The 19,563-nt window shown below is 51.4% G+C and overlaps 1 long non-coding RNA gene across 1 annotated transcript; it reads right to left on the reverse strand.

Moving 5' to 3' along the window:
• Positions 1 to 8,806: 8,806 nt before the first annotated feature.
• Positions 8,807 to 10,064, reverse strand: LOC115639916. The gene is made up of 2 exons (XR_003997771.1): positions 9,883 to 10,064; positions 8,807 to 8,910 (listed from the first exon to the last, which is right to left on the reverse strand). It is a non-coding gene; the product is annotated as an uncharacterized LOC115639916 (long non-coding RNA).
• Between the last annotated feature and the right edge of the window lie 9,499 nt (positions 10,065 to 19,563).

A 19,563-nucleotide genomic window follows, 5' to 3' on the forward strand; every position in this document is an offset into this window, starting at 1 on the left:
CACATCCAGAAAAACCTGGCCCCTATTATTCTTGCAAGCACTCGTCCTCCAGTCTATATCCGGGAAGTTGAAGTCCCCCATAATCACACATTTCCCCTTTGTGTTCACTTCATTAAAGACATTAAAGAGGTCTCTATCCATATCCAAATCAGATCCCGGCGGTCTATAGCACACCCCAAGCACTATCTCAGGGGAAGCTCTAGTTGCTTTTTTACCCAGTGTGATTTTTGCCCAGACAGACTCTGTCTTACCCATTCCATCACTTCTTATTTCACTACAGTTAATCTCATCATTGATGTACAAGGCTACTCCACCACCTTTGCCTTTCTTCCTGTCTTTTCTAAACAGCACATAGCCTTCAGTACCCGTGCTCCAGTCATGAGTACTATTCCACCAGGTTTCAGTGATCCCTATAATATCCGGTTTCACTTCCTGCACCAGTAGCTCCAGTTCCTCCATCTTGTTACCAAGGCTCCTTGCATTAGTGTACAGACATTTTAATTTTCGGTGTTTGGCGTCAATGACATTCTTTCCCCCGTCGTGCACAGACCTTCTACCAACAGCATCACCCGTTACTCTGATTTCTAGTCCACTATTCCTCCTTAGATCAATTCCTTGGTCCGCAAGGGTATCCCCTCTCACTTTGTTTACTTCCCTCTCCAGGTTATATTCCGGCGTGGAGATCTCCTGAACATCTCCCAACCATCTCCCCCAACTTCCTAGTTTAAAGCTCTCTTGATAAGGTCGGCGAGCCTCCATCCTAGAATTCTATTTCCCTCCTTGCTTAGATGAAGTCCATCCTGAGCGAACAGTTGTCTATCCATAAACGCTTCCCAATGACCGTACATCCCAAAGCCCTCCTTATAACACCACTGCCTGAGCCATCTGTTGATCGCCACAATCTTGTCACTCACTGGAGAAGACTCAGAGGGGACATGATCACAGTTTTCAAGTACATAAAAGGCTGTTACAAGGATGCTGGAGAAAAATTGTTCTTCTTAATCGCTGAGGATAGGACAAGAAGCAATGGACTTAAATTACAGCAAGGGCAGTTTAGGATAGAGATTAGGGAAAAAACTTCCTAACTGTCAGAGTGGTTAAGCACTGGAATAAATTGTCTAGGGAGGTTGTGGAATCTCCATCATTGGGGATATTTAAGAGCAGCTGGACAAACACCTGTCAGGGATTGTCTAGATAATATTGAGTCCTGTCTTGAGTGCAGGGGACTGGCCTAGATGACCTCTCGAGGTCCCTTCCAGTTCTATAATTCTATGAACCAAAGGCCAGAGAAGAGCAGAATCAAAGGAGTCACTCTGGGGAATTCCCCCTGTCACTGTTCCCAAGGCAGCTCTCTCAGGTTTACAAAGCTGTTTGATGCTCCAGCCTTTATACAGTCTCTCCTGGCAGTGCCCCTTTCAAGGGCTGGGCCTAGTTTTAGCTTTTGGGAAGCGTGACCCCTGGGGCTCTGAGACTGGGCCTTCTTGCCTCAGAACATCTTGTTTCTTTCTGTGGCACCCCAGTGAGTCCAAATGAGTAGATACTCTTGACAGAGACTGTGAATTTAAGAACGTCAGAGCTGCCCACTGCATCAGACTAATGGTCCATCTGACTCAGTGGCCAATGCCAGGTGCTTGAGAGAGAATGAACAGAACAGATAATCATCAAATGATCCACCTCGTCACCCATTCCCAGCTTCTGGCAAACAGAGGCTAGAGACACCATCCCTGCCCATCCTGCCTGTGACACTGGCAGATGAGGTGTTAGCTCTTGCAAAAGCCCCCATGTCTTCATTGAACAGGGAGAAACACATAGCTGGAATCAGTCTGACTCACCTGTGTTAGTATTAGGGACTAGGATTATAAGAATGCGTTTACACTTTATTGAATGCTTGTGAGTTGCTGCCTGGGTTAATATCTGACTAACTGCATTGTGAGCCTCTGTGGCTCTGTAAATCACCAGATAGGAGAGAGATTTTACCTAGGTGAAGTGCTGACTGGCAACCGAATGCATTACATCCTGCCTGGCAGGAAAGGTTTATCAACACCAGAGAGACTATTATGCAAAGTTAAAGACGACAAAAGATTAAGACCCAATCCAGTTACAGGACTGAATCCTTATTTTCCTAGCACATGGGACAGTCTCAGCTGAGGGGGAGGTGAGATGGGGAGAGGGTACAAAGGGGAAAGTTGTTGTACCCATGTTGGTCCCAGGATAGCAAAGAGGTATTTTTAATTGGTTCTAAAAAAATTACCTCACCCACCTTGTCTCTCCAAGAGATCTGAAAGTGGCAGAAGGAGACAAACAGGAAGACAGAGCTCAGGACTCTAAACCAAACATTTCAAACCCCTGGAAGAAACAACATTTCCCTTCTGCCCCTGGGCATGTTTGTATCCTATATGAGGGACCATCCCATTCCCCTCACAGCAGCAAAGAGAGACTGCAGCCAGCCCCAGATGGTCTTTCCCAATCCTGGCATGTTTGTTGTGACAGCTTGTGTGTGGCGGGTGCACGGGCTGGGTACAGCTGGACCGATTTGCAGATTGGAAAGTCAGGGCAACTCTAGCACAGCTTGGGGGCTGTGGGCAGGGGGAGCAGTTCTGGAGCTGGGCCTCTGTCCTCTCTAGCTCTCATGGCAGATGGCTCTGGCAGCTGGGTACATCTGGTCCCATCTGCAGATCGGAAAGTCAGGGCAACTCTAGCACAGCTTGGGGGCTGTGGACAGGGGGAGCAGTTCTGGAGTTGGGCCTCTATCTTCTCTAGCTCCCATGGCACATGGCTCTGACAGCATAAAGTGGGTCCATCACTGCAGGGGAAGATTGGGGTAGTGTCTGAGATCAGGGTGAGAATTGGAGGGGGGTCCATGCTCAAGAATGGGGGATGGAATTCACCTCCCCACCCCTCTGCAGAGCTCAGCAACTAGGGATTTATCCAGTGAAGTGAATTTCACTCTGGGTGACTTTGAGTCAGCCACGGAAAGATCCTTGTGCCTTCAGTTCCACACTGGCCAGTCAGCTCTCTCCTCAGACTGCTGGGGGCAGCCAGGGATAATTAGTGGGTTTGAGAATTAGAAGATGAAAATTCACTAAGAACAATGATATTTGTGTGTTTATTATTAAATCCCCAGACACCCACCAATCCCCGTCCTCCTTCCGATGAGCTATAAGTATCTAAGGGACTCAGCTACTGATCCTGCAGTCAGTTCCTGCCGTTCCCACTTTCTAAAGCAGCACTTTTAACAACAAGGCAGGGAAACATGTAAATACTTTGAACCAAATTCCAGAAGCTGCTGAGCATGGAGAAGTTAAAATGAAACCAAGGTTCAGTCTCTTCAGGGACCTGGCTCCTAGTGCAAAATTACAGACACTCCTCGGAAATCTGAAATGGCCACTTCATAACTGATAAAATGTTATTTATCTGTTCACTTCTGGGAATTATCAATAAGAGAAACAACCCAGTGATGGTGATATCCTGAGGAAAAGATCTCATGTGTCTTTAGATCATACCAATTTGTAATCTGGAACTATATACACTAAAATGCCTAATTCGTAGCCCTATGGCGATTGCCTGGTGTCACTACACGGCAGAATTAAGGTTGTTGCCTTAGTTCTGAATTTCCATCCCCTAGCATATTGCAATTGCTGTTAAGTGGGTTTGACAAAATTCATTCTATTTATTTCTTTTAATTTCAATAGATAGCAATATTTATGTTTAAGTCCTTTTTTTAATGTTTACAATTTCAATGTTCAGAGATGTGGGAAGTTATGGGGGTCGTCAGACAACAACTGTTTAATAACAGTAACTGTTGAGATTCCAAAAGTCAAACCATATAACTGTTCAAAGAGAAAGTGTCAATGTCACACTCAAAATATACAGTGTAAATATCCTTAAATCAAACTCGACTTTCTCCAGAAGCATTTCTGTATATTACCTATATAAATATGTTTTCATCTGTGTGTGCACAGAGAAATTAACATTTACTGCAATTTATTCATAAAAATCTAATCATTTCAAACATAATTTTAAGTAATGAAGTACTTGAATTCTTTCACTTCCTAGACTAGAATGTTTCATTTCAGGATAATTTCACCCTCCCTGTGATGTATTTCACTCTCAGTGCCGTAACCCCCTCACAATGTAGCTCCTGTCTAGGAGCTCTGCTGAAGCCAGTGACATTATGACCAGGTGACACACTGACATGAGCAGAGACACATGGGGAAGGGTGGAGGATGAGGTAACATGGAGGCTACCAGAGTTGAACGTGGCCCTAAGAGCAAACGCCCTCTCAATCTCTCCTCTCTCCCACCTCCCAGAGTCAGTAATCCTGAGAAATCGTTCCCTGAAATCTAAATAGCCCCAGTTCGAGAGACAGTGATTAATGCAGGTACCTTAGGGGCTGCAGCGTCAACCCCCTGCCTGGATGAGGAGGGTGAACAATTGCAGTAGAAATTGGTTAGGATGGGAGAGGGCACAGCTGACATTGGACTGGGAGCTGAGTTGACCAAAAGGCCAGAACTCATGGGGGGTTTGGGAGAATCAACAGGACTGGGTAGAGGCATTTCAGTGTATTTTCTTCATTAACCATTCTGCCATGTATTTAATTTAGAAACTTTTCATTCCCATCTAAACACCTTGGAGCTAAGCTGGGTTGATGCATTTCCACTTACAGTGGTACAGTTTTAATTAGGTGTTTAATCAGAAGCTTATGCAACACAAAGCGGTCAATAATGGGTGTGCTTTCATTCATTAACTTGACTGTATGCTGTGCAGCGCTTTTAAAAAAAGATGGTGTGAGGGAGTGTCAAAATTTTAGGCCTTAAGAAATAGTAAGTAGGTATCAGTTCATTTCTTTCCTAATTTTAATGTCAGTTTTGAATCAGTATTAATACTATGTTGTTTTAACAGCAGTAGGGTCCATTTGCATAATTGTTTGCAAGATTTCATTGGATACTGTAAACCAGTCGTCTTCACCTTTTATTCTGAGATTCCTAAATACAACCCAGCGCACCTCTCCTGAAATACTGCAAGCTCTGGCTGGTGACATGTTCCTTAGAGAGCAAACACCTGACGAGCCCTTTCGCCCTAAAACGCGCATTTGGCTCTTTGACATTGCTTTATCCACCCCACCAGAAAATGCTAGAGGGAACCCGGTCATTACAGCCGACCTTCACTAGGTACAGTTCTACCAGCTATGGGCCAACATTCAAATAGTTCTGTTTGTTTTATCTTTCATTCAGCTTTGCAATTAATAGATCCCATTTAAAAACTGGAAGTGAAATAACTGAAGCAAGATAAGAAGAGAGCAGCGTTGGGCATAAGTGGGGGGAAACAATAAATGAAAAGAACCGACTATGCAAAAAGGAACATCGCTAACTATCAGAGCCCCAGACGCCCGTCCAACAGAACCCACTCCAGCCAGGCATATCAAGCTGGGTCCCTGAAAAATCGCCCAGCCTATCTGGCAGTGAACGCTGCGTGTTCCAGCCAGAGCTATGGTGTGTGCGTCTGCTCTGCTGACGTGCTGCTTTGGTACGGAAGGCACCCCGGCCACAGGGAGCAGAGACATGGACTCGTACATAACACAATCCCAGATACACCTCCAATGTCACACCCCCAGACCTCCCCACTGTCTGCCATCCCCTCCCCTACCTCCACATGGCCATTCTCAGCCTATTGCTAACACTTCTTCCCAGCCTTCAGCACAATAAATAAATAAAACATAGTGTTACAAAAGGTAGATCGTGCCAGAGAAACCTGATCTGGATGTCAGTAAGGTTTTTGACACAGTTCCACATGGGAAACTATTTGTTATATTGGAGAAGATGGAGATTAATATGAGAACCGAAAGGTCAATAAAGAATTGGTTAAAGGGGAGTCTACAAGGAGGTCATACTGAACTGTGAGTTGTCAGGCTGGACAGAGTTACTAGTGGAGTTCCTCAGATCAGTCTTGGGACCAATCATACTCAACACTTTTATTAGTGATCTTGGCACAAGAAGTGGGAGTGGGACACAAAGCCGGGAGGGATTGCCAATATGGAGGAGGACAGGAAAATCATACAAGGAAATCTGCATGTCCTTGAAAGCTGGAGTAATAGAAATGGGATGAAAATGAACAGTGCACAAATTCTAATTGCATAATTTTGCAATAAGCTGGGGATTTATCAATTGAAGTGACAGAGGAGGAGAAAGACCTCCAGGATAATTATGAGCTGCCAACGTGATGCAGTCATGAAATAGGTTAATGCCGTCCTAGGATACATCAGGTGAGGTATTTCCAGCAGATACATGAAAGGGTTAGTACTGTTATACAAAGCACCGATGAGACCTCATCTGAAATACACCTCTACCTTCTGCCCTTAAAGTCGTTGAGTCTATAAACTCTGCTTTGTGTTGCACAGACACCGATGGAGATCAGGGCCCCATCGTGCAGTACATGGCAGAGAGTTTGACTGAGATTAGCACCCCCATTTTGCTGGGCACTGCACAGAGAGGGACAGTCCTTGCCCCAAAGAGATCACAATCCAAGGAGACAATGGGTAGGAGGAAAACAGAGACAGAGCCAGGAACATACCCCGTTAACACCAGAGCCACATCACTCACAGCCTGGAAAGGTCCCCACACCCCATTGTATTAGGCTGCAGGAAGAGGTGGTTTGTCCATGGATGCACAGGCTGTCTTGGCAGGGCAGCTCAGCTGCAGTCCCTGCACACAGCTGGGTGTGTGTGTCATAGGTCAGGAGAAGTCAGTGTCCAGTCCTGTGGGGCTGTGTTCCTGGCTCATACCTCCAGCACTCACTGCTGCCCCTCTTTTACCAGCTGCACTGGTCAGCCAGCCCCAGGCCTCTATGAGGTCACTGTCCCTCCCACTCCACCACTTCAAACCTTCAAACAGGGACATGGTGCACCGGTGTCAGAGTGCACTAGTGTAAAGTCTGTCTGTACTAAGAGTTTGCACCAGTGCCTAAAACACCAGTGTGGCAGAGACCTTCAGTGCCGAAAACAGCAGTACGGTGGCACTAGAACTGGGATCTAGTTCTAGCTCTGTCACAGACCTTGCACACATCAATGATTCTCCTCCCAACTTTAGTCTTTTTACCCAGCTATCCACTCACTGGGGTCTCCCCTCTCTCCAGAGCTCCTCACAACTAAAATCTGTGTGCGTGTCACCAGAGCTGAGCTAGTTCAGCTCTGGAATAGTCTTACAAGGGGGGTTGTGGAGTCTCTTTCCCTGGAAGTTTTTAAGAACTGGTAGGACAAACCTCTGCCAGAGACAAACAACATATACTTGGTCCTGCCTCAGCAGAGAGAGCTGGACTTGATGACATCTTGAGGTCCTATCTAGCCCTACATTTAAAGGATGCTATGCGATATATACGTATAAAACATACAGAGGAAAACCACACAACAACATGATGTCAGGCCGTTCAAAAAAACAACAACAAAACAAAAAACTACACTGCATAGCATAAAATGACACAATACTAAGGAGAAGAAAGCAACACAATGCAAACTAACACATCTTAGGACAAAAGTACACAATGCAAAACAACAACTCAAACCAAGATAACACAGACACCAAAAAAGCTAAGGCAAAACAACGCATCATAAAACTATGCAACATAACGTGGTGCATCATAGTTCCAAAAGGCACCATGCAAAATAGCTCAGCATAGAACAGGACACAGCACAAGAGAGAATTATTTCAGTGTAGACCTGGAAGGGATCTTGAGAGGTCGTCTACTCCAGCCTCCCGTGATGAGGCAGAACCAAGTATCCCTAGATATTCCCAGACTGGTGGATCTCTAACCTGGTCTTAAAAATCTCCAGTGAAGAAAATTCCACAGTCTCCCTTGGAAGCCAACGCAAGGCAAACACAGACCAGAACAACACTGTACACACACATGCTGGGCTTGTGGATAAGGGCAGAGGGAAGACCTGAAACAATCTGGGTTCAGTTCCCACTTTTGCCCCATATTCTCCATGCAAACTTGAGCAAATTACTTTAGCGCTCTGATCTTCAGTTTCCTCATCTGTAAAATTGAGAGTCGCCTCTCACAATTGGCCTACCTAGCCTTTGAGCTTTTTGTGGCAAGGTCTATCATTGTGGGCATGTCTACACTGCAGTCAGACACCGGCTGCTGGCCTGTGCCCACTGACTTGGGCTCACATGGCTCAGGCTGTGGGGCTGTTTAATTGTGGTGTTGATGTTCTGGCTTGGGCTGCAGCCCAAGGTCTGGCACCGTCCCACATAGCGGGGTCCTACAGCCTGGCTCTAACCCGAGACAGCACATCTATACTGCAATTAAACAGCCCCTTCGCCTGAGCACCGTGAATCTGAGTCAGCTGGCATGGGCCAGCTGGGGGTTTTAATGGCAGTGTAGAGATACCCTTGCTGTCTTTTCTGCACCTGTCAGAATGGGGACTCTGATCTTGGTCAGTGTCTGTGCAGAGCCCTGCACAACAGGAAGCCTGATCTCAGTTGGGGACTCTGCAACTCCCAGCATTACAGGATCCCTGATTTTGTTTAGGGCCCCTGCAGCAACTGGCAAAATGTGGGGGCAGGATCTCTGTCAGGGTCTGTGCAGTGCACAGTACAGTGGTGGGGTGTGATCTTTGTTAGGGTCAGTGCAATGCCAGGCCCAACGGGGACACAGATCTCAGTCGAGGTCTCTGAAGTGCTCAGAACAATGGAGGCAGCTGTTTGGGTCACAGTCGTGCGCTGCCTGGCACAAGGGGGGCCGTGATTTTAGTGCAGGTCTCAGTTTTACCTGGCACAGCAGTGGGGTCTGATCTCACCTGGGTCTCTTCAGTGCCTGGCAAAGCAGGGCCCAGATCTCAGTTGGGGTCTCTGCAGCAGCTGTCAGAGCAGGGACACACTTAGTATGATAAGTGCCCTGATCTCAGTCACACATCTGGAGAGAAAAGTGGGAAGATTTTTGAGAATTCAATATCAGTATTTCAGAACTGAGAAGAAAATGGGGCACAAACAAAGTATTTGCCAATATAAGCGACAAGCATCAACATGTGGAGAGATTTTATGTCACCATTCAACAGTTCAAGAAAAAAGAGGGGAAATTGGAGGGGATTATACAGGGATATTGAATCAACAGCAGAATGGGACGTTTTCTTCTTGCCTCACACTCACAGGCCAGGAGGGAGCCCTGGGTGATGTCTTTTCACAGGGGAAAGGAGCGGGGCTGGAGGCAGAAGGTTGCTGGCTGTGGGGAGGGGCTGCCAACGGGAGTATTGTGGCCACAATAGGTCTGGGAATGTGACTAGCTAGTGATGGGGGGGAGGGAGAGCAGTAGGTGGACTAGGAAACCTGGGGCTGGGCCATCTCCATGGGGGACACTTGCTCCTCCCTCCCCTTCCCACGCCCTGTTGCCAGCAGAGAGGGGCCCCCCAGCCCAGCCCAGAGGTGTCCCTGTCTCAGGGCCCCCCCAGCCTCTGCCCAGGTCAGAAATCACTCGGGGGAACCATTTCCCACCCACACAAGGACAAATCCCTGCGGGTGAAAATGGGGGAAACACCCCAAACCTGAGATCTGAACTGGCCATTGGCGAAGGGCAGAGAAAATGGGGCACAATGGGGGGAGGGGAACAGGGAACGGGGAGGGGGGGTCACCCTGGGTGCTGCTCGTTGCTCTCTAGGGAGAAAGGGGGCAGGACGGGAGAGGAGGGGGGTCCCCACGGGGGGGGCAGCGGTAAATCCGAGGGGATCTCAGCCCCCCCCTTTCTCCCCCCGCTCCTCGGGGGTCACCTGCTCCCCCCCCCGCCATGTCCGGGCTGCACAGACATTTCCCCCCCCCCGGCCCCACGGGGGGGTTAATGCGGGACTCTCCCCCTCCCCGATCTGCGCATGCCCAGAGCCCCCACGGCACAAACCCTTCTCCGGCCCCGGGAGAGGCTCCAACGGCCCCGCGCGAGCCAGGCAGAACTCGGCTCTTCCTCCCCCCCGACGTCACTTCCGCTCCGGGGAGAGTCAGGAACTACATCTCCCAGCCTGCCCCGGGGCCGCTTCCGCCCTTTCCAGCCCAAGTTAAGGAGGTCCCCGGGGCCAGGCAGATCGTCTCCCCGCCCCTCCTCCTTTTCCCGGGGAGCGGTTTAATACAGCGGCAGCGCTGGGAGGGCTTGTGACCTCTAAACAGCCGCCAATCCCCAGCCCTGACCCCCCCAGCGCACCCCAAACTCCCAGCTCCCCCCAGCCCTGACCCCCCCCAGCGCACCCCAAACTCCCAGCTCCCCCCAGCCCTGACCCCCCCCAGCGCACCCCAAACTCCCAGCTCCCCCCAGCCCTGACCCCCCCAGCGCACCCCAAACTCCCAGCTCCCCCAGCCCTGACCCCCCCAGCGCACCCCAAACTCCCAGCTCCCCCCAGCCCTGACCCCCCCCCAGCCCGCAACCGCAGCTGCTTCCCCCGCCCGGCTCTGACACCCCAGATCGACCCCCCGGCTCCCCCTCCCCTCGCTCCCGGGCCCAGCCTGAGCTCCGAGCTCTGCAGCCGAGCCGCGCTCCGGCCCCTCCTGCAGCTCCCGGCCTCGCCCGGGACACCCGCACCGGGCAGCCCCGCTCCGGACGCGGGGAGCTCGGGGGATCGCCCCCCCCGGCAGGGGGCAAGCTGGGCCCGGCCCCTCCCGACAGGAGCGTGTCCGCCCCACGCGTGTCCCTGCCCCCGGCCTCACCGCGCTGCCCCGCGGGCTGCAGGGCTGGAGCAGCCCCCGCGCTGCGCTCCCGACCCGGCCACGGCCCCGCTGCCGGTGTAACGGGGCAGAAACTGCCCCTATTGCCAAACCGGAGAGTTGCTCAAAGTGTCGTCACAGGCACAAAGGGGCGGGGCGGCTCCTCCCCGGGCCTGGCCCTGCCCCCCGGGCCCCACGCAGGGGGGTTGGACACGCGGGGACCCGCCTCAGCCCGGAGGGGGCAGGGGAGGGGCTGGGGCTCCCCAGGGGAAAAGCAGGGGCGGGGGCTGGTGCTGCTGAACCATCAGACTAAGGAGCCCCCGGCTGAGAGTGCAGCGAGCACGTGTCAGTTCAGCGCTGGAGATGGGACCCAGCACGTGTCAGTCACCTGCCTCTAAAGCCTCTAAATCCCCTGGGCACCGCTCGCCAGGGCACAGCCTGGGAGCTGCCCTGGGAATAGATCCTGCGGGAAATCCCTTCCCCCCTCTGCTAGCTTGTGTTTGTTACAGCCCTGGAAATAACCCGCTGCCTGTGTGCCCCGCAGAGAACAGAGGAGCAAATTCTCTCCCTGTTCACCCTTCCACAGCCATGAAAGGAAGGAATGAACCCCCAGCAGCGCCCTGCCCCACAGAGTCCCCCCCGTAAGGAGAGAGATGTGCAGTGACTAGGGCTCCAGCTCAGCGTCACCAGGTTTATATAACTTTTGGTGATGCCCAGAACGGGTCCAAGTCCTGCCCTTCCTTCCTCACCCCCCCCCAAAGCTCTGGGAGGGAGTTTGGGTACATGAGGTGCAGGCTCTTGGATGGGCAGGGGGTAGGGGAGACGGTGGCAGCCTGTGGGAGTGAATTTGGGTGCAGGAGGGGGTGCGAATTCTTGGAGGGAGTTTGAGTGCATGAGGTGCACGCTCTGGGGCTGGGCAGGGGGTTGGGAGGCAGGGGGCGGACCCTGGGAGGGAGTTTGGGTGTGGGTGAGGTGCAGGATCTGGGCTGGATCAGGGGGTTGGGGTGCAGGGGGGGCAGTGGCGGGCGTTGGGAGGGAGTTTGGGTATGGGAAGGATGTGGGCTCTGGGCTGGGCCAGGGAGTTGGGGTGCAGGGGGGTGGTGGTGGGCTCTGGGAGGGAGTTTGGATGTGGGCGGGGTGCGGGATCTGGCCTGTGGCAGAGGGTTAGGGTGTGGCACCTATCTTGGGCAGCTCCCAAGAGTGACCCACACCCCCATCTGGCAGCAACTCCTACATGAAAGAGGCCTGGGGGGCGTGGGTTTCCTGGCATCACTGCCCGCTGGCACCACCCCTGCAGCTCCCATTGCCGCAGTTCCAATGGCAGAGTTGGCACTTGGGGTGGGGGCAGCGTGCGAGAGACACACCCCACAGGGGCCATAGGGATGTGCCAGATCCTTCTGGGAGTGGTGTGCCGTGCAGAGCGAGGGTGGGCAGGAATCGCTTTAGTCTCGCTGTGCTGCCAGTAGTGGTGGCAGGAGCCCCTGGGCCCTTTCAAATCGCCTGGGGCCAGCTGCTCAGGCTTTCTGACTTTCTGATGGGGAAGCAAAGGGAAGGCACATGTGCCCTCATGAGCAGTTCTGGGGAGTCCTTTGGGGGCTCCTGGAGGAGGCAGCAGAGAGGTGCAGCCTCACCACCGAGTCTGTTTCACTGGAGGAGAGAGGGGGCTGCAGGGTGATCTCCCACCTCTGTGCATCCAGCAGCCTGTGCTCTCCTCTGCCATGCTGGAGGCTCCACATTTATTGATTGACAAATAAAATTTGCAGAATTTTAAAATATTGTGCACAGAATTTTTTTAGTGCAGAATCTCCTCAGGAGTGAGACTGACTCAGGGAACCAACTTGGATTGTCACTGCCTGGTTAACCCCTCAGCCACCACACCAATGCACAGAGAGTGCCAAGCCCTACTGCTTTGCGGGGCTGGGGGCTGGGGTCGGGTCATACACATTCAGACTGTGCGCTCCCCCCGCTACAAACCGCTGCTGATTTCCCATCTAGGACGTTAGCCGTTACTGACAGGGTTTGTCTGTGTTCTGTATTTTATCTCATTGTTAGGTGTAAGAAGTATAAATTGTTTAATATGTTCAATTAGTTGGTTACTAAGATGTTAATGAAGTAAATCACTGGCTTTAAAATAAGATCCAGTCTGGAGCATATGAACTATTGACCCCTGGACTCCATCTCTGAGAGGGGACGTGTTTACCATCAGGACACCGGCTCAGACCAGTCCAAACCGGTTTTTCCCGCCAAAACCAGCCCTCAGCGTTCCATCTCCTCAGAACTTTTCCCGCCACAAAAGTGATATAAGGACGTGTTCAGCGCCTGCGCGGGGCTGTGCACCTGACCGGGGGGAGGTTTCTCCAGCTGGGACCGGCCCCCTGGGCAGCCCCGGGCTCTGCCTGCACCAGCCCCCTGGGTCAGAGCCCCCCAGGGAGTGAGAGACCCCGGGAGGGCACTGGGGCTGGGCAGGAAAGTGACTCTGCCCCAGGGAACCTGGGAGAAGCCTCAGAGCTGCCTCAGCCCCAGTGGAGCTGCAGCAGGATCTGTCCCCAGCACCCCTGGGATTTGGGGGGCAGAGACTGGGGCCTGGCGGGGGGGATTCCCTGTGGTGTGGGGGGAGATGGGCGATATCAGGCAGGGAGGGGAGTAGCTGGAGTTGTAGGGAGGGGAAGGTCAGTGGGACACGGTTGTGGGGGGGTTGAACTGTCTCTGTGCAGCCAGGGAATTCCGGGGAGGGGGGAAATGGCGGGCAGCCGAAGCGGGGAGGGGAGTTAATTGGATCCTTCCCCTGTTTGTGCCACTTGCCTCTCACCCCTGATACAAATTCTCTCTAGTTCTGCCCCTTTTCTCTCTCAGTATCTCACATGGGACTATAAAATCTGGGGCCATTTCCCCCCTTTCCCCTCAAATGATCAGCTCTCCCATCTCCCCCGATTTCCCCCGTTCACCCCATGAGTCTCAAACGTCAATTTAAAATTTTCTCTAGTGAGGGGCATTTTCCCACCCATTTTATCTGCAGTGATTTGTCCTTGTTTAGGTGGGAAATTGTTGCCCTGAGTCATTCCCCAAAACGTGGCTGCCCCTGGAGTGGGGATGGGATAGCTCAGTGGTTTGAGCACTGGCCTGCTAAACTCAGGGTTGGGAGCTGACTCCTTGAGGGGGCCGTTTGGGGATTTAGTTGGAGATTGGTCCTGCTTTGAGCAGGGGGTTGGACTAGATACCTCCTGAGGTCCCTTCCAACCCTGATAGTCTATGAGATGCCTGTTCTCTGCCAGGGCAGGGAAGGGAGGAGCATGTGTCCCCCATGGGGACTGCCCAGACCCTAGTTTCCCAATCCCAATTGTTGCCCCCTAACTACCAACACAGTTGATCCCAACCATCACTTCCCAGTCACCTGTCCATCCCCCACAGCTGCCCCCTTCCTTTATCCAGGGACTTTTCAGTTCCCCCTCCCATGCCCTTTTAATCAGCTCCTCAAAGGGCTCCCTGCTGCCCATGGGGATGGGGGGAACCATTACTTTGTGTTTATGTATTGGACAGTTGTATAAAATCCAGTCCAACAGTCCCCCTTTTCCACTAGTTCAGTAACAGCAATATAAAATCCCCTCAGATCTTGGTGTTTTTCTCTCGTGTTATCAAATATGCAGTTTGTGACACATTTTCTTTGCAAATCTCAAAGATTCATATAAAATAACCTAAACATTTGCCCCACTTCTCTCTAGCTGTCTATTTCTAATTGAATATGCCCTGAGATTTTCCCCTGTCTCTCTAATTATAAAATACCAAGAAAATCTCAGATTTACATCTTTTCTCAGATTCTTGAACATGGATATAAAATGTTTGCAAATGTTGCTCATTTCCTCTTTATTCATTTATCAAATATTGATGTGAAGAACTCAGATTTTACCTCCTATCAACAACTGATATAAAATGCCTCTGATTTTCCACCTTCCTCTCTATAATTTGCAAAATGGATCCAAAATCTCTCACATTTCCACCCTTTCTCTTTCATTTCTGAACGTTGCTCTCAAAGCTCAGGTTTTGCCTCTTTCTATGTCATTATCAAATGTCAGTTAAAAATCCTCTCGGATTTGGGGCTGTTCCCCGTGTTTCCAAATTCCAGCAACTTCTTCCTTCGAGGGAACCTGTTGCCCTGAGTTCTTCTCCATCCTGGATGTTGTAGGGGGTTAAATTGCCCAGAGATCATCTTTCCCATCTCCTTTGTGAATCATTTGTTCCCTCCTTTATCTCTGTTAAAATGTTTGCTGAAGAAAGAGACCAGCCAGATACTTAATACACATCAAAGCCAGAGGCCTCCCCCTGTTTGGAGGATCAGTGGTTCCCAGCTGGTAATGGGAGAGCTGGCTGGACCCTTTTCTTTTCTCCAGCTAGCATGGGATGAGGAGGTCACTCTGAGTGCAGTGTGAGTTGAGAAGTATCCCAAACCCCATGGCAAATGGCCTCTGTGAGGGGTTGTTTCCTGCAGTGCTAAGATGTAGCCACCTCTGGGGTGGATCCATGGTGGCCATTATTTGCTAGTGACAGGCCATGGACATTTCTTACCTATTTTGTCCCTCCAGGCCTTCCATTCTCCTGTTAAAGAAGCACCCCCCAGGCTCCCTCTGCCTGTGTGACTGGCCAGCAGGGGGCAGTGATAACTTTCTATTCACTTATCAGGCACTGTGAGGTAACAGTGTTGCTGTGTGGGGGTGGGGCTGTGTGGGGAGATAGCAGCTGAAGGGGGATTGTGGAAGGGGGAGGCCTCTGGGTGGCTGAGCAGGGGGTACCCTAGTCAGGTTGGTGGATTCTGGAGGTTTGGGGTTTCAGGGGGTGGTTGTGATGTGCCCATCCCTGAGGCTATGGGTCCTGGAGGTGGGTATCACTGTGGCCTCTTGGCTGCAGAACAGCAGGGGTGGGCCTCTCTTGGGGAGGCAGGACAGGGGGTTAGAGGGAGCCTGGTGCTGTGCCAGGGGCTCTGTCTGGGCTTCCCCCGCAGACTCCTGGGATCACTGCCTTGCCCAGTGCACAGAGTGCGTGTGGAAGAATCCCTGGTGCTAGGCCAGAGGGTGCCACTGTAAAACATCAGGGGATCCCGTAGCAGGGAGGAGGAGGTGCCAGGCAAAAGGGCAGGGCAGATCCTTCTGGAGGGTGGGGGGCGGGATCCTAGGCAGGCAGTGAGGGACTGAGTTCCCAGTGGGGATCCCTTTTGGGGGGTCTCCGGCTGTTGGGGTCTCTTGGTGGGGGGAACTCTTTGGGATTCCCAACCTGACAATGAAGTTCTGGTGGGGGATCTCTGGCCAGTGGGGCTCTGAGGGGTATTTGAGGTCCCTGGCCTGGGTCCCAGGGAATATCTGGGGGGGCTGGCTGGTGCTCTGGGGCTACTCCTGACCTTACTTCTTCTCCCTAGTTATCTTATGCCAGAATCCTGGCTCCAAGCACTGCCTGACATTCCCTGGCCAGGCCCAGTCACTGTGAGAACTTTCTATCCACTTATCAAACACTATGAGGTGAAATCACAGATTTTGCTTTTCTTCCCTCTTGAAAACTGCAAGAAGTTCCGGTTCCGTTGGGAAAATGCTTTCCCCTGTCCCTCTGTCCTTGTTCTCTATCTGGGTGGTGAGGGAGGTGGGAAGGGGGTCAGCACTGCCACACAATGGTCTCTTCCACAGCATTCTGGACTCATTCTTTCTGAACTCTGGTTTCATTGAGACCATTGTTAATCCAGAGTCACTGCATGGAAAGACAAGGTCTTTGAGTCTATGAGACTCTGGATGGACAGTGGGGCAAATGAGATCAGCAATTCTCCCTGTGAGGAGGGGCTCTCATTAGCTGCTCTCCCCAGAGAGCTAAAGGAGGGAAGCTGCTCAAACGCTCTGTCCCTCTCTGCTCAGGATATTGGGGTTCAGCTTCCTGGGTCAGACGCTGCAGCCTCCATTGTGATCTGGGAGACCAGGCTTGGCAGCTGCTGCTCTCTCAGTGGGGTTCTGTGCTGGGAAGTGACCTTAGTTAAAGCTGCTTCTCTGCCCGTCCCAAGGGATGACTTTCTCAAGCTGGTCCTAGCCCCCTAGGGCAGCCCTGGGCCCTTTAAATACTAAATTCTGAGCCACAGACTCCAGGTAACTGAAAGACCTCAGGGAAAGTCCTGGAGTCTGGCAAGAAAGTGAGTCTGCACAAACAGCCCCTCCTCATTTCTTCTCCCCGTAGCAATTGCCAGGAGAAAATCCAGCCATGGGAGAGCAAAGCCCCCAGGAATGGGACTGTCCCAGCCAGAGATGCAGGGAGAGAGGACAGGGGAAGGGGAGACTGAAAGGGGCAGTGGGAGAAATGAGTAGGGGGAGAGATTTCCCGCTCTCTGATCCACCCAGACACATGTATTGCTGCAACCCTGGGCAGAACCACTTTCCAGTGAACAAAACAAGGATCAGAGAGAGGAAAAGCCAGTTCCTGACTCCATATTCCCCCTGCTGGGGTGTGGCTGCCATGGGGTCAGTGTCCGAGGGGAACCCCCACAGTGACTCCTTTGGTTCTGCTCTTTTCTAGCCTTGTGTTCAGAGACTTTGTTAGAGGGTGCGGAGAGGGAGAAGGGAGGTTAAAAATGTGTCTGGGCTTAGCCTGGCAGAAGGGGCCAGGTCTACATTGTAATAAACAGACTGAGCATTTCCCAGCATGGCAGAATCTAGGGTGTCTGTGTGCAGGGAAAGGACCTGGGGGAATTCTGATGTGAAATTAACTAAAACCGGTTCTGAAACGCCCACAACTGCCCTTCTAATCCTGACAGGCTGGAGAGTGACGTCCATGTTTTGCTCCAGCTTGTCCCAGCCTGGCATGGGACAGGGAAGAGAAATGGCTGCAGTGGAGTCAGTCCAGGTAGAGATTATTGGGGGGTTGCTGGTGGGTTCCTGCTGGAGGAGAGGGAGAGCAAATACAGCGTAGGTGGGAAGGGTTGCACAGTCTGGTTTGGAGTTTGGAGCGGGGCAGGAAATTCACAGCGTGGGGAAAGGAGGAGGCCAGGGTGCGGCAAACCTACTGGGAATTATTTACTTAGTGGCCTAGATTCTAGGAACAGACCCAGGAGGTTTGGAGGTGGAAATGCCCTAATTTGTGAAGAAAGAAAATAACCCACCTACATGGAGCAAGTCAAACTGACCAGACTCCTAGTGCTGGAGCCTGACCTCACTAACCAGCGGCTGCTGTGAGGTATGAAGGGGGCACCCATGAGTCAGGCTTATTGGAGCTGCCTCTCCCTTCATATCCCGCTCCTCAGAATGAGGAGATTATTGGGCTTCCTACCAGAGCTCTCCTTGAACCCTGCTAGGGGCTCCATCTCCTGTATCAGTCGGTGGCTAGTAGGTGTGTGAGGGATCTGCTGGGAGAGACAAGGGGCTCTCTCTTCGTCCCCTCACCCTGGTATTTGCTGGATACTCTGAGCGGGATGGGGGTGGGACTCTGTTGACTGCGATCCACCCAGAGCTTCCATTTGATTCGCTTCTCTCTGCCACAAATAGTGGGGCTGTGAGTGGGGAAAGAGGTCCTGAGTGTTGGACTCTTGCTCTTTCAGGGGCCGGTGACCTTCGAAGAGGTGGCTGTGTATTTCACCAGGGAAGAGTGAGCTCTGCTGGACCCCGCTCAGAGAGCCCTCTACTGGGATGTCATGCAGGAGAACTATGAGACGGTGACCTCGCTGGGTAAAGGTTCCTGTCCCCTCGGTTCTTGGAAGGGGAAATGAAGAGTTAAGGTTCACGCCAACCCCACAATGCCACCTCTACTCTGTCCTGTTTCAGCATCACCCCAATAGGCCAGTGACACACACACTACCAGAGACCCTCCCCTGCTGCAGAACACTTTGGGAACAGAGCACTGGAGCCATATTGCACAGTGTCAAATATCTCATGTTTGCTCAAGTGAAACTGCGGGTTAGGTCTGGCATAACTGTCCCATACCCCTAATCATTTTTGTTGCCCTTTTCTGAACCTTTTCCAATTCCAATATATCTTTTTTTGAGATGGAGCGACAACATCTGAATGCAGTATTCAAGATGTGGGTGTATCATGGATTTATTTGCTGTTTTTACAAATATGATATATTCTGTCCTATCAATCTCTTTCTGAATTATTTCCAACACTGTTTGCTTTTTTTCACTGCTGCTGCACATTGAGTGGATGTTTTCACGGAACTATCCACAGTGACTCCAAGATCCATCTCTTGAGTGGAAACTACTAATTTAGACCCCATTATTTTGTATGTATAGTTGGGATTATGTTTTCCAATGGGCTGCACTATGTGCTATCCTGACATCTAGTACTGCTGAGATCCTGCATTCAGTAATATCCCCGTCCTTCCTGTTCCCTTTCTTCACTGAACCCCACCAGCCCATGCTTCCTGTTCCCAGCTTCCCCAGGACTCTCGCACTGTCTCTGAACCTCGCTGTCAGCAAGAAGCAGTGCCAGGGACACTTGCCCTCTGTCTGGAGTCTTCGATTTCTGGGACATGAATTTAATTTCTCTGTGTTGTAAGAGTCTCTGTCATAATGAGTATCTGTGACATTACCCAGAGTACAATCTGACTGTTAAATAGCTGCGTCCCCTCAGTTCTCCAACCTGGGATGCCTTTTCCACTGTTTTCCCGCGAGAACAGCCTCTCTTGGCCAATTAACACACAGTCTGCAGCATGTAACTCATTCCCAGCTACACAGTATTGAGTGCTGCTAGACAGCCACTCATGAATTATTCCTCAGGAGAAAACCAGCAAATTCTCAAGTGCCCAACTTTCCCCCAGAAATGTGCGTCTTGCACTGTCCAGCACACTACTGAACAACACAAGCTCATATCAAATCTTTGATTTCATCAGTGGAAAATGAAATGCACCAGCTTGTTATCCCAAACAGAGTTTC

This window comes from Gopherus evgoodei, unplaced genomic scaffold (assembly GCF_007399415.2).
Source record: "Gopherus evgoodei ecotype Sinaloan lineage unplaced genomic scaffold, rGopEvg1_v1.p scaffold_150_arrow_ctg1, whole genome shotgun sequence".
Lineage (NCBI taxonomy): Eukaryota > Metazoa > Chordata > Testudines > Testudinidae > Gopherus > Gopherus evgoodei.